Here is a 13,988-nt window from a genome sequence, read left to right on the forward strand (position 1 = left end):
CTTGCACCAGAGGTACTATGATCTGAATGTTGGGACCCTCTCCCCGCCACCAAAATCATATGTTAAAATCCTGACCCCCAGAGAAGATGATATTAGGTGTCAGGGGCTTTCGGAAGTGCTTAGGTCTGAAGGGTGAGACCTTCATGAGTGAGATTAGTGTTCCTTTAAAAAAATTCAACAGAGATGCTGTGACTCTTGTACCAGAGGAAGACACAGTGAGAAGGCACGGGCTAGGAAGGAGGAAGAGAGCCTTCACCTTAACAGGAAGTTGGTGCCTTCAGCTTGGACTTTTCAGCTTCCAGAATGTGGGAAATAAATTTCTGTCCTTTATAAGCCACTCAGCCTGTGGCCTTTTGTTACAGCAACCTGTAAGGACTGAGATGAGAGAAAAACCACCAATGTGGTAAGAATTAGTGCCCATCATCAATAGGCAATGGATGTTTGTGAATAGCTGTGGATAAAATTCCCCAGAAAAAGCCTCTGGGTGCATTGGTGACTTTTTTGACCATTTTGAGAGGTGACAAATGGCTGTTAACTGAAATGCATATTTATTCTTACTTTGTAACACAAGCATCCTCAGAGAATACAATTAAAAGTTTGAAACAGCAGATTCTCTCTCTATTCAGCTTGCAATGATTAGACACAAAACCAAACAGGAAATAAGACAAATTACCTGAAGCACACCACATTCCTTTCACCCTCAAGAGCAGTTGTCTCACTGACAATTGGAATGAACAACTGAAGGACTTGTTACATAAACAGTGAGAAAGAAAGGCTCATATGGTCGGCTTAATCTTTTAGCTCATCTTGTCTCTATAATGAATATGAGAGGAAGTAAAGCATGGACTTCAGGTTTTGGGATTGAGAAGTAGGAATGAGATGGTGGGGAAGAATGCAAATACACAAATTTATATTACTATTCCCCCTAAAATATTTCTTTCATTTTGTGTAATTAAGTGGTCCTAGATCCATCTTTAAACTTACATAAACCCATGGAAGTTACTATAGATTCAAAAATGACAACATTTGGGATGCCTGGGTGGCTCAGTGGTTGAATGTCTGCCTTCGGCTCACGTTGTGATCCTGGGGTCTTAGGATCGAGTTCTGCTTCTCCCTCTGCCTCTGTCTCTGCCTCTCTCTCTGTGTGTCTGTCATTAATAAATAAATAAAATCTTTTAAAAAATGGCAACGTTTATATCATTACATGTGACATAAAGTTGTTACCATTAAGCTTCCTAAAGTATGTCAGAGGGATCATAACTTTGCCTCATGTACCAATTAAAGGTATTTGTGAAAATGGTTCCAATAATCACTGACAGGAATGATGCCATGAGTCTTTACCTGCCAGGCAGGTGGGCCAAGGAGAAGTGTTATCAAGGCTACTATATTACTATTAATGTAGGTTCTATGGTTGAACATTATGTTGAACATTATGTCAGAAATGGATAAATTGACCATGGGGTTAAGATGTTTGTGAAACAGATAATAAATAGGAATGAGGACATCCTAGAAGATGCACCTCAATTTTACAAGCCCTGCAATAAGATATTTCCATGACAGGGAATAATACACTTAGTTCTCTTTTTTGCATATCATGCTGACTAAAGGCTAGTACAGGGAGAGACCTCTGTTGTTAGAAAAGAATATATATATATATTTATAAATATATATTTATATATATATTTATGGCTTATAGGGCATGTTTACAATTCTAGATTTTCCCCAGATGACTACAAGAAATAAGTACCAACATACAAGGTAGAAAGTGCCAAGCAGCCATTGCTTTAATTTTTGCGCTTTATGCGGCCACAAATCAAGATGGTATATTGCAAAGGCATCTGCTTGAGTATAATGGGAAGAAGACTGTGGCTGCCCATGGTATGTAAGAACTGGATTTGCTCTTTTCCTGTAAGTATGAGAATGAAACACATTTAAGGAAATCAGAAATGGAAACCTACATGCCTAAGGTAGGTGAATTTGGGCATGTTTTTGTTCACCTGATATTATCAGTAAACTCTTCTCTGGAGTTTTAAATTTGTGACTTCCTAACCCAAATATTTATGATAAATCCTCTCCCAAAGCATGCAAAGAATGTTTGTAGGCGGTTTCATGGCATACCCAAATGGGATGGGATGTATTTGGGATTTCAATCTACCTGACAGTCTAGTGGGAAATGTAACAGCTTAGGGTACAGACTGTTTTCTTCAATAGTACTGACCAAGTATATGTTCAGTTGTACAGCATATGTGGTCACTTGTTCAGTATGGGCTGTTATGTCATGTTCTCTAAAGGTTTTTGCCACTAGTATTAATCACTGAATCAGGTCAAAATCCAGAAGACTCATCACCATGATACAAATGACCACTATAATGAACTCTCTGCCAGGCCCCCGAGCCCCACCAGGAAATCAGACTGGGAGTTGGGGAAGGGCATAAAGCTTTAGGTGAATAGCCCAGTTCATGACTTATCTGAATAGAACACTATGCTGGCAACACTGGGAGATGCCTTGCACTTTCACTCAGTTAAGAAGCATGGATATTCCAATCACTATATTATCGAATGTGTTTAGATATTAGTGTCCAGGCTAAGAGGTCACATAAATGTGAATAGCATGGAAAGACTATGTTATGGCAGAATAACATTGAAGTGTATACTAAATTTATTTTTTGAGACCAACATACAGCTGGGTTCTGCTTTTGATCTACTGTTGACAGTCAAAGTCTTGAGATTAGTGTATTTAGGGGCAGCTGAGTGGCTCAGTTGGTTGAGCTTCTGGGTCTTGGTTTCAGCTCAGGCCATGATCCCAGGGTTGTGGGATAAGCCGCATATGGGCTCTGTACTCAGCAGAGTCTATTTGAAAATTCTCTCCTTCTGCCACTCCGTCCACCCATGCACCTCCACTCTCTCTCTAAAATAAGTAAATCTTTAAAATAAATAAATAAATAAATAAATAAATAAATAAATAAATAAATAAATAAATTTAGAGCACTGATGTTTAAAGTGAATGGTGAGGGACGCCTGGGTGGCTCAGCAGTTGAGTGGCTGCCTTCAGCTCAGGGCGCGATCCCCAGTCCCGGTATCGAGTCCCACATCAGGCTTCCTGCAGGGAGCCTGCTTCTCCCTCTGACCGTGTCTCTGCCTCTCACCCTGTGTCTCTCATGAATAAATAAAATCTTTAAAAAATAAAAAAATAAAAAAAATAAAGTGAATGGTGACAAGGTTACCTTAGTATCTACCACAATTGTCACCCTAATTACTCCCCTTATTTTTTAGTTTTGCCTTGTCTTTCATATCTTGTCTCTTCTGCTTTTAATTAAGCATTTTATATGATTTCATTTATTTCTTCTTCTTTCTTAGCACATTGTCTTTTTTTTCCAGCAGTTGTGTTATTTGTGCATAATAAACTAAAGTACACTATATCGGGACACCTGCCTGACTAGGTCAGTACATGCAACTCTTAATCTTGGGGTTGTAAATTCAAGCCCCATGTTGGGGCTAGAGATTAACTTAAAACAAAATCTTTAAAGAAACCCACAAAAACAAGTAGCCTTATACCACTTCTTGAGTAGAGAAATATCTCATAACAGAGTACTTATAATTCTTTCTTCTAATCCCTGTAACGTTTCTCTCATCCCTTCCCACATATAGCTTCCCACCAGCTATAATCACCAAATAGCTACTTGTTATTACTTTAAATAAACTATTATCTGTTAGGTCATTTAAGAAATGTTTTTTATTTTTACCATTTATTTATTCTGTAATGTTTTTCCTTTCTTTATGCAGGTCTAAGTTTCTGATCTATATAATTTTCCTTCTTTCTGAAGAATTTCTTTCAACATTTCTTGCAAAGCAGGTCTACCAGCAATGAAATCCCTCAATTTTTATCTGCCTGAGAAAGTCCCTATTTCTCTTTCACTTTTGAAAGATAATTTCATAGGGTACAGAATTCTAGGTTGGTGGGTTTTTCTCTAAACTTTCCACTTTTTTTCTGCTTTCATGGTTTCTGAAGAGAATTGGCTATCAGAAACTGGAACTCACTCTAAACCACTTTTGAATATCTTATTTACTAGTTTTTATTCCATCCTATAAATCATGAATAACAATTATAAGATTCTACTTTAGGGAATATAAATGAACTCTTCTAAGAGCAACTGGGATGATAAATTTTCCCCCCAAAGGTCTTTTATCTTATTTTGTCTTTCAAACACATACATATGTGTGACACTTATGTATGTTGTTAATATTGGATATGTTTATATGTGTTTATATGATGTATCTTTAGAATTCCCAACAACTGTGAATAGCACGTTTTTAATTGTTATAGTTTTAAGTATTTATAACGTAAAATATTCTTAGGTATAAAACCTGGTCTGAAATATTGTTTAGTTATGCATATAGTTAGAGATATATAGACATTGTCATTATTAATTTTTATTATTCACTAGAGTTTTGAGCTGAGATTCTATTTAAGTGGGTTATTGGACTCTAACTCAGGTGTGGACAAACTAAACCAGAACATTAAATTTATCCCTCACTTGTCTTTCTAAATAAAATTTTATTAGATCACAACCACAAATTCATTTTTTTCATATTGTCCACAGCTGCTTTTGTACTAGTGGCAAAAGTTGAGCAGTCACAATAGAGACTATATGTCCCATAAACCCTAAAAAATTACAGTGACCATTTATAGAAAAAGATTCCAACTCGTGTTCTAAGATGTAGCACATATTTTGAATTTTTTCTATATATATTTCTTTAACGAATAAAAGGTTTTATTTTTTTTAAGATTTTATTTTTTATTTATTCATGAGAGACACAGAGCGAGAGAGAGAGAAGCAAAGACACAGGCAGAGGGAGAAGCAGGCCCCATGCAGGGAGCCCAACGTGGGACTCGATCCCGGGTCTCCAGGATCACACCCCGGGCTACAGGCGGCACTAAACTGCTGCGCCACCAGAGCTCCCTAAAAGGTTTTATAGAAATGAATTTTTTTTGGTTTTAAAGTCTTTTTTGGTGTATGTGTATTTGTTATAGATAATCACTATTTCTATACCCATAAAGGTGTTCATTTAAAAGTGAAAAAAATTATATTTATATTGTTGAATAGAACAATTCATTTAAGAATATAGAGTCTAGAAATAGAAATGAAATATTTTTGTGAGTTTCCCTTCTTATTAGATTTTCACGATGAATTTCATGTCTTCATGTCACCTCTGCTACTTCCTTGTATTACTGCTATGTTGGTATGCCCAAGGCAGTCATTCCTCTTCATTAATTGAGAGCTTTGTCACCTGACCTAACACCTTTCCTTTCATATTGTTTCTGTCACTATTCCTTTGGACTTCAAAAATATTTGTAGCTAATACTCTCATTTACTCCATCTCCTCACCATCAATGTGTTTTCCTTTACTTAGCACTTGTCCCCATTTCCATGTCACACCACTATCCTCATTACCTCCAACACCTAGCATCAGCACTTCTTTTTCTTAATCCATTGCCTTGTTTTGTTGTTAAATTCTTCTTTCCCAGTGTCGATTTCATGGTAAGTTTGCTATAATTTCTCTTTTGCAGACATTGTTAGCTCCCTCATCTGTTCCTCCTGTTAAATTCCTCTGATAGAAAATCAACTCTTGCAGAATTTATCTAGTCCATCTACACCTCAGAACACTGCAATACTATGCTGAAGAGTCTCACTCAAATTCATGACCTAGACTACAAATGGACACCTATCAGTGTCCAGCAACCCATCCATTTCTTAGTATACTTTTTGCTCTTTCCAAAACGTCTGTTTGACAACTTCTATCTCCTCACAAGTATTAAATCTAGTCCCCTTTCTTTTTCAGCTGATGATCTAACTTAACATAATATTGAGAAAAATAGAAATAACCTGAAATATTTTCCCTTTCCTTATCACCACCAAATCACTACCTGCACCCACTGTTTCTCTTACTTCCTTCTTGTTTCAATGAATATACTGACTTAATTCCTGTAAAAGATCCACCCTCAATTGAATACTGATCTTACTTCTCAGAGATTTGGTTTTTGCCAGTATCTCATGTCTCCCTAGCACCACCAATATGCCTATGTTATTGTTTTAATTCTTTTATCATATAATAATGTTTTCCTTCACTAAAAACATCAGTTGCTTGACTCCTTGACACTACACACTTTTCTAGCTACTGGTTCATCTCTATACTTAATAGAAGAACAAGAAAATACATGATATTAATATAATATTTATTTATTGTATGAAGACTGTCCTCATTTCTTCACCACATATTCTCTTCTCAGCCCTCTCTAGTCAGCTTTGGGTCTGGATCTTACCACTGAGTCTTCAAATCCAGTGCCTAAACAGCTGCTTTTCAATATTTTGACAGAGTTGATCATGTTTTCCCTCTTGAGCTCTTTTTCGGTTTTTTTTTTTCTGTTTTCTTCTGCAGTATTACCTATTAACTTTCTTTTCTTTCTTTCTTTCTTTCTTTCTTTCTTTCTTTCTTTCTTTCTTTTCTTCCTTTTTTCTTTTTTCTTCTTTCTTTCTTTCTTTCTTTTCTTTTCTTTTCTTTTCTTTTCTTCTTTTTTTTCCTTGTTTGTCTTCCTTTTCTTCTTGTCTTCAAAATGCTGTGGCATTTGCCCCCAGGCTCTTTTATCTTTTACAGTTACCTGCTCCCTTTACTATCTCAGGTCTTCCACAGCTTTAAATATACCTACCTACATATCAATGACTCTCAAATATGTTCCTTAACCCTGACTTGTCTTCATCACCCAGACTTATATATCAGACTGTGCCTTTGACATTTCCATTTGAGTGTTTAGTAGGCATTTCAAACTTAACATGCCCAAAATAGAACTCTCCCAACTATGTTTCCCAAATCTCAAATGTTATTATCTCAAAAGTAATACTTCAGTTGTCATTGATTTCCTCTTCCATACTTAGTGTCCAAATTCAATCCATCAACAAGTCTTATTTATTTCATGCCTAAAATATATCTTGAGTCTGGCCATTTCTCACCACTTCCATGTTTATCTCACTATCCTGTCATTTTGTTAATTTCATCTTTGTTTCACTACTTACATTCTCGCTTCTTAAAATATATTTTTCACACAGCCATCAATAGAGGGGTTTTTTTTTTCCCCAAGATTTTATTTATTTATTCATGAGAGACACAGAGAAAGAGAGGGAGAGGCAGAGACAGAAGCAGGCACCCTGCAGGGTGCCTGAGGTGGGACTAGATCCAGGGTCTCCCAGGATTAGGCCTTGGGCTGAAGGCTTCGCTAAACTGCTAAGCCACCCAGGCTGCCCTAGAGGGTTTTTTTTTTTTTTTCATGTGACCAAGCCACACCCTTGCTTAAAACGCTGGCTTTTTATCACAAACTTATCTTTGCATAAAAGCATCCGCGAGATTTGACCACTGGGTGAAATTCTAACCTTTCTCTCCTTAATTTATAATGTTCTGGCCTGAGTAACTTACTTTCAGGCACTTGAATACATTATGTTCAATACAACTCACTTCACTCCAGACAGGTCTCTTCCCTGATTTTTACAGCCTTTGTTTCTTTTCTTTTGAAAGGGCTTATGAAATGAAAGAAGCTACTCAGTTACCCTCTGATAATCTTAATTTTCTGTCTCTTTTACGAAACTAACCCCACTAGCATGTAAACTTCATGAGAAAATTCATCATTTGTGTATTGGTTCTACATCACTGTCTAGGGCAGTGCCTGGCACTGGCTGTATGTCAGTCATGTGAATGAAGTGACAAACAATTAAGGGATTGAGTTCAATATGATAGGGAAATATCTAAAGAAACTGTGGTCCTACCAGAATTAAGCAGTAAATAAATTTATCAAATTCAATCAGCAAATGAGGGATTTTAGTTGTAGGTTTAAGATGAAATCAGACTGGAAGCCCTGCAGTCCTTAGATTTTATTCTCCTAACTTCAGGTTTTTACATTGTTAGTGAATGCCTTAGGCAAGAATTGAGATCATTGTCCTGGCCAAATACCTCTAGTTAGAATGCTGATTTGTTTGGAATTATGTAATTTTTAAATGATAAGCACAAAAAAAAATAAAATAAAAGATAAGCACATTAAAGATGAATTCCAGAATAATGAAGTAAACATTAAAAATTATGAAGAAAATCAAACACAGTTTCTGAATTTTTGTGTTATTTTTGGAACAACTGTATATATTTAGTACTGTACTTATTACACTTAAAAAAACTTTTCAGGTAAGAAACCTAATAGGTAAACCTTATTTTTCTGTTTTAAATGTATAAATAGACTAATTACCTTTATGCTGATGATTTAAGATCACAAAGGAATTCTAAGATTTTAAGCAATAATGTAGTATTTAAGAGAGCTTAAAATTTGTCAACTTCATGAGCTTAACTCAATTAGATTTATAAGACTTATTTAATAACTGGAAACATTTTTTCAGACACATAAGTACTTAGATAATTGGAAATGTTAGATTTATAATGTTTACATTGTATAAGGAATTTTAATTATGTAAGATATAAATGCCTTGTAATGACAATAAGATATATTATATTTACAAATAAAGTAATACATGTAAACTGAATTTAATGACTTAATTTTTTTACTTGTACTTCAACAAATTAAAAAAACTAAATAACAATTAAAAAATAAGTTTTTACTATAAAGAGAAACCACCATAGTGAAGTTAGAAATGCCCATATTCTCATGTACATTATCTAACCTTTTCATCTCATTTGATCTTAATGAATCAGCCTCTCTGAGGTGTATATACAAGTCTTACATTTCCTGTTTTAAGATGCAGTACATTAAGACACATTAGCTTAATCAATAAACTATACCTTTTGTCATCTATGGGTCTTCTCAGTTTCTTTTGCCTGCAACACTTTGCTCATTTTTTATCTCACTCCTTTGACTAATTTCTCCCTATTTTTCTCTAAAGAAAGCTTCCCTGATCCCCTAAAATAGAATAGATGTGGTTCCCATGTATTCCTAGACATTTATGCAAAGAAGACTTATAAAGGGTCAACAAATATGTAAAAAGATGCTCAATATTACTGCCAAAGAAATGCAAATCAAAACCACAAGAATATCACCTTGTACACTCTTCACAATAGGTATGAAGTAAACATTGCTGCTGACTGAAGATATTATGTGAATAAAGTCACACAGCTACAGCTTACAACCAATTAGTGTTTACTCTGGAAACTCTACTCCTTCCAAATTCATCTTTTCGCCTTCAAATCAATGTTCACATTTTAAAAAATCTCTGGAATAAATATATTATTAAAATAGTTCCTAGTAAAAGAAATGTTGGGAAATATCAGGAAGGGAGACAGAACATAAAGACTCCTAACTCGGGGAAACGAACTAGGGGTGGTGGAAGGGGAGGAGGGCGGGTGTTGGAGGGGAATGGGTGACGGGCACTGAGGTGGACACTTGACGAGATGAGCACTGGGTGTTTTTCTGTATGTTGGTAAATTGAACACCAATAAAAATTAATTTAAAAAAATAAATAAATAAAATAAAATAAAATGATGAAAAATAAAATAAAATAAAATAAAATAAAATAGTTCCTAGTGCTTGGTATTGGAAAGTTGGATATTGATATATTGTTATATATTTTATGATTAAATGAAGATATTCTCCTAAGATCAATTCAAATTGATTGTCAGTGAAAAATAAGCCCGTTAACCCAAACAGAAAATTGGAAAATACAGCAGGGAGATGCTATATCTAAGCTGGAAGCCAAAGAATAACACATAATAAAATATTTTTAAATTCTAGGTCATCAGCTTCCCAAGCACTTCCATAATCAGACATTGATCTGTTCTATATATAGAACAAGATCATTACCCTCCAGTAACTGACACTCTGCAGGTAGAGGAATTGGATATCACATGGAATACATGATATGGGCCATTGCTGGCTAAGTGAAGATGCTCTGTAGGCCAGAGAAAAGGAGAGCATTCTCTTGGCTCTTGTGCCACAACAGTTATTCTACTAAGGACAGTGCCTCATCCATAGTAGGAAATAAATATTTTTAAAGTGAATGAATGAATGAATGTGGAATTGAGTCTTAAAAAAATAAACTTTTTAAATAAAAATTTTTCATAAAGCCCTATGATACTTTCAAAATATTTTGGAAATGTTATATAGGGATATATATATTTATATATATGTGTTATATAGGGATATATATATTTATATCTTCCCCTCTGCATTCCTTCCTACTGCTTTAAAGCCATATGTATTTAACAGGCCTGTTTTAAGGCCTTCACCTTAAGAACAGTTTTTGTGAGACTTAGAGAGTATGCTGTGAAGGAAAGCTTTCAGAACTATTCACAGCTGGAAACATGAACAACTGCCTGCTCTAGTCTGAGTAAAATATTTAAAAAGATTTTTAGTAGCAGAAAGAAGAAACTAGGGTGACAAGAGAATAAGATGAAGGGGCTTAGAAGGACATTTTTATTTATTTTTAATGTTTTTATTTGTGGTTATCTGCATTTTTGCTGCTTTTGCCTTTAAATATATTTATGCTTAAGAAGCAAACAATTGCAATATCTGAGACTATTTGCAAATGGGAGTCTGAGAAAATCTTCAAGATAATAATATATCTTAGGCAAAATTATCATAAGATCAAATGCTGCTCTTGAATTATCAAAGTTATTATAATGAAATGCAAAATCAAGATGAACTTTATCATATTAAAAAAACTAATGAATTAATTATAATACTCAAATATACAATAGTTTGAAGGAAAATTAAAATTTTGATGCCCTGTCTTCGGGGATTATTTCATTTGTATAGGTCAAAAGATTTAATCATTTTGAATTCACAAATGCTTTTAAGAACATTTTGTAGCAATAATGGAAAACAAGATTTAACAGCAATGTTCACATTGTGCTCAACACGATATTACTTTCAAATCATGAAGCAATTCATTTGCTATGTTTAATCTATGGAAACTCAGGTTTTTCATTAACATTGAAAGTGCTTTCTGATTGAGTCAGAACAATATATCCCCACAAGTAGCATTAATTTATATGAGAGGAAAAAAAGTTTGAGATAATTTACTTTCCGGATTTATTCAGGTTAATATGTCATTTACAAGAAATCCAGCTAATCTTTGAAAACAATTATAATAACTTAGTAAATAATAACACTCCTTAAAACCCTTTTTAACGTTAAGCCATAATACTTTGAAAAAGGTGGTATTTAAATGTGTGGACAGCATATATTTGAAAGTAGTACAAATTTGAAAGTATTTGAAATGTGACTTTACTCAAGAATATCAAGTTAAGGGGTTCCTAGGTGGTTCAGCTGGTTAAGACTTTGGCTCAGCCCTTGATCCCAGGACCCTGGGATTGAGCCCCAAATCAGTCTCCATGTTCAGTGGGAACCTGATTTTCCCTCTTCCTCTGTCTCTCTCCCTCTGTTCCTCTCCTCACTCATTCTCTCAAATAAATAAATACAATTTTTTTTTAAATGGAATGCAGGTAAAACATTAACTATCTTATCTTTGAAAACTAATAATAAGATACACAAGAAAAATTCAAATCTATGTTTCTCTGGTAATACATATACTAGTACATTTCCTATTTTCCTGTATCACATATCTTCTCAGTTCTATCTTATAATTTGAATTTTCAGTTTTCCTTCATAACATCCAACCTACTCCATCTTTTTAATGTAAAATATCTTGTTTATTGCATAGCACTTTCCTGCTTTTAATCACCTGATATTAGTCTTGATTGAGCCAACCTGATTTTTCATCCATGCCAGTCATCATGTCATTGATCTCAGGCAGGATTACAATTGATATTGTGACTATTTTTATTATATAAACTATTTGGTTAATCCTATGTAATTATACAAGATCTGGATTTTTTTTGTTATTACCGACCTTGATTGTTATGTAAAATAAGTTATTTGCAATCATAGATTAATAAAAAAGAGTCAGACAAATCCTTCTCGCTTTTTAATAATTAATTTTGGCATCATGAATTTATAATGTACATATTTGGGCACTATTTATGTGTGTATTGGATTTGTGACCCCTATGTCAGAATTATATAAGAATGACAGCTTCATCTATAGCTGATAATCATATTTTTGCCCAGGTGCCCCAAAGAAAAATACAAACAAAAAAGACAAAGACAAAAACAAAAAACAAAACGAAACAAAACAAAATACCCATAATAATGTATTTATAGAGGAACTTAGCCACATTTCTAATTACTCAATTGAGTCATCTATCTCAATTTGTTGCTTCTAATTTCAAAATGTTGTAAATGTTGACAGATTGTATTCACCTATCGATATTTTTTTCTATCTTCAAGTGTTCTGAATATGCTAACTAGAAGAACATGTTGGGACTATTGTTTTAAATAACATGACCAAAATGTAGTTGATATCAATATTCATTTTTTTTTTTATTTGGACCACTGTGATTAAATCAGGAGGAGATAATTAAATTTCCAATGATTATGTTAGAAGTCTGAATACCTGGATTTTTATTTTAATTTTATGTGCTATTTCTTGTGTATTCAGTTTCTGTGTGGTTGGCAGTTACTCTATGTGGTGACTCAGGGAGCCAGATTTTTTCTCTTTCAAGCTCTGCCATTTCCTAGGGGCTGCAAGTATAAATGCAATGAGGGTAGGGATGGACCCCTACTGATTGTGACAATGGATAAGAAACTTAAGCTCTCTGAGTTTCTACTTCTTCATGGGTAAAATTGAAAAAATAGATTAGCTGATCTTCTGGCACTAATCATTTATGATTATGTAGTTATAGAAAATAGGCCACTGAAGAAAAATAAGAAAAAAAGGAATACACATGACATGCATTTTTAATACTTTAGAAATGTACAGAGCTTCCTAACTTTTAAATCTTATGCAACTTATTCAGAAACAGATGAAAAATAAGCTGCTGATCTCTCAACTGAATATAAATTGAAATCTACAGTATTTAAATAATAGCATAAATGAATAAGATTTCTTACAATAATAAAAAATGAAAAAGTCTACAAAACCTAACAAAACAATAAGATATTTCATATCAGAACAACTGCAAATTAAAACATTATTCTTTTGCATTGAAAAAGCACTTAATAACATTCAAAACATCAAACATTCAAAAATAATTTCTCATATAATCCTTAGAAAATTAGAAATGAAATATATTATTTAACAATATAGATTTGGGCAGCCCTGGTGGCGCAACAGTTTGGCGCCGCCTGCGGCCTGGGGTGTTATACTGGAGACCCGGGATCGAGTCCCACGTCGGGCTCCCTGCATGGAGCCTGCTTCTCCCTCTGCCTGTGTCTCTGCCTCTCTCTCTCTCTGTGTCTATGAATAAATAAATAAAATCTTAAAAAATAAAATAAAATAAAATGGAAGAGTGGACTTTCACTTAAAAAAATAGAAATATTTATACTCTCTTATTAACTAACATCATATATTACTAGCAAAACATCACTTTTAAATCAGGAAAACAGAAGTCTAGATTCACTATTATCATGACCAAAGTTGAATAAGGACAAATGAGTAAGAAATATAAACTTTAGAAGGGGCAAAATATGATAGCTATTTGCAAATGGTGTGATTATACATTCAGAAAACCAAGAGGAGCAATATAAAAATTTAGAGATCCTGAATCCTAATACTAATTTTAACACTTTCAATTAGTTTTACACTGAGATTATTCTTTCGAAATTTTCAGTGAAATGTCCAGGTGGAGGTTAAAACTGGGAGAAAAAAAAAAAAAAACTGGAAAAACCAAGTTTTCCAACATATTAGCAATGAACAATTGAGTTATATAATGGGATAAAAAATTATATTCACATATCAGCAGTTTATTCAACCAATGCACGTTTATTGGGTGGACCCAATATTTATTGGGTGGTTCCTTAGAGATAATGAGAATACATTTGTATTTAAATGCAAATGCATATAGCAATGGGAAACTAATTTTCAGACAAGAAAATATGTGTCA

This window comes from Vulpes vulpes, chromosome 13, assembly GCF_048418805.1.
Source record: "Vulpes vulpes isolate BD-2025 chromosome 13, VulVul3, whole genome shotgun sequence".
Lineage (NCBI taxonomy): Eukaryota > Metazoa > Chordata > Mammalia > Carnivora > Canidae > Vulpes > Vulpes vulpes.